At 43.1% G+C, this 1,379-nt stretch overlaps 1 non-coding gene across 1 annotated transcript; it reads left to right on the top strand.

Moving 5' to 3' along the window:
* Positions 1–1,039: 1,039 nt before the first annotated feature.
* Positions 1,040–1,146, top strand: LOC127077985 (small nucleolar RNA R71). Its single transcript, XR_007787741.1, has one exon. It is a non-coding gene; the product is annotated as a small nucleolar RNA R71 (small nucleolar RNA).
* The last annotated feature ends 233 nt before the right edge of the window (positions 1,147–1,379 follow it).

Raw genomic sequence — 1,379 nt, 5'->3', positions numbered from 1 at the left:
TTTAAATTGCCCTACACTTTTAGATTTAACAAGTCTTTGAGGATAAGGGATAGGGGGTTTATACGGTGGGGGAGGCACATAAGGTTCTTCTTTCTATACGGCCTCCTCGTTTTTATCTTCCTCTTGATCGTCTTCCTTCTCAGTTTACTTACTAGGGTCTTGGTGCATGGATGGGTTTTAAATTCTAGGGTCGGTCGGTCCGTCTAGTTCTGTCCCATTTCGTAGTATAATAGCATTTGTATGACCTTTTGGGTTTGGTTGCGGCTATCTAGGAAATGTGCCAGCAGGAGCAGCAGTAGGTGCTTGTTGTTGAGCCACTTGCGAGATTTTTGTTTCCAACATTTTGTTGTGGATGGCTAACGCATCTACCTTATTTGCTAACTGCTTGATTTGCTCACCAGTGTGTAAGTTTTGATTTAGGAAATCCTTATTTGTTTGGGCTTGGGTAGCTATGAAGTTTTCCATCATTATTTCTAGGTTTGACTTCCTAGGAGCATTTTGAGTATTTGTGGCAGCTTTATGATATCCTGGTGGTACATAAGGTGCTTGGTTAGGTGTATACAATGCATTATTGTTTTTGTATGAAAAGGTAGGATGGTTCTTCCAACCTGGGTTATAGGTGTTTGAGTAAGGGTTTCCTTGAGCATAGTTCACCTGGTCGGTGGAGGTTCCTGTCAAGAGTTGACATTTTGGGGCAGCATGCCCCAGAACTCCGCATATCTCGCAGTTTGGTGCTACGGCGGCCACGGTGGCTGCGGGTGTTATGGTCAAGTTGTCTATCTTTTGAGTAAGAGTGTCTACCTTGGCGTTAACATGGTCAAGACTGCTCAATTCGTACATGTCGCCTTTCGTTGGAGGTTTCTCTATAGAGGTTCTTTCACTTCCTCACTGGTAATGATTTTGGGCCATATTTTCGATGAGTTGATAGGCCTCATTGTAGGGTTTATCCATCAGTGCGCCACCTGCAGCGACGTCTATTGTCAATCTTGTGTTGTACAAGAGACCGTTGTAAAAGATATGGATGATCAACCATTCTTCTAAATCGTGATGTGGACAAAGCCTCATCATGTCTTTGTATCTCTCCCAAGCTTCAAAAAGTGATTCATTATTTTTTTGTTTAAACCCGTTTATTTGGGCTCTTAGCATAGCCGTCTTACTAGGTGGGAAATATCGGGCTAAGAAAACTTTCTTCAACTCGTCCTGGGTAGTGACAGAGTTGGATGGTAGAGACTGGAGCCAAGCTCTAGCTCTATCTCTTAATGAGAATGGGAAAAGACATAGTCTTATAGCTTCTGGGTTGACACCATTCGCTTTCATTGTGTCTGCGTATTGCAAAAACACTGACAAATGTAGATTCGGGTCCTCCGTGGGACTACCTG

The sequence above is a fragment of the Lathyrus oleraceus genome, chromosome 4 (genome assembly GCF_024323335.1).
Source record: "Lathyrus oleraceus cultivar Zhongwan6 chromosome 4, CAAS_Psat_ZW6_1.0, whole genome shotgun sequence".
Taxonomy (NCBI): Eukaryota; Viridiplantae; Streptophyta; class Magnoliopsida; order Fabales; family Fabaceae; genus Lathyrus; species Lathyrus oleraceus.
This window is presented reverse-complemented; position numbering and strand designations above follow the sequence as displayed.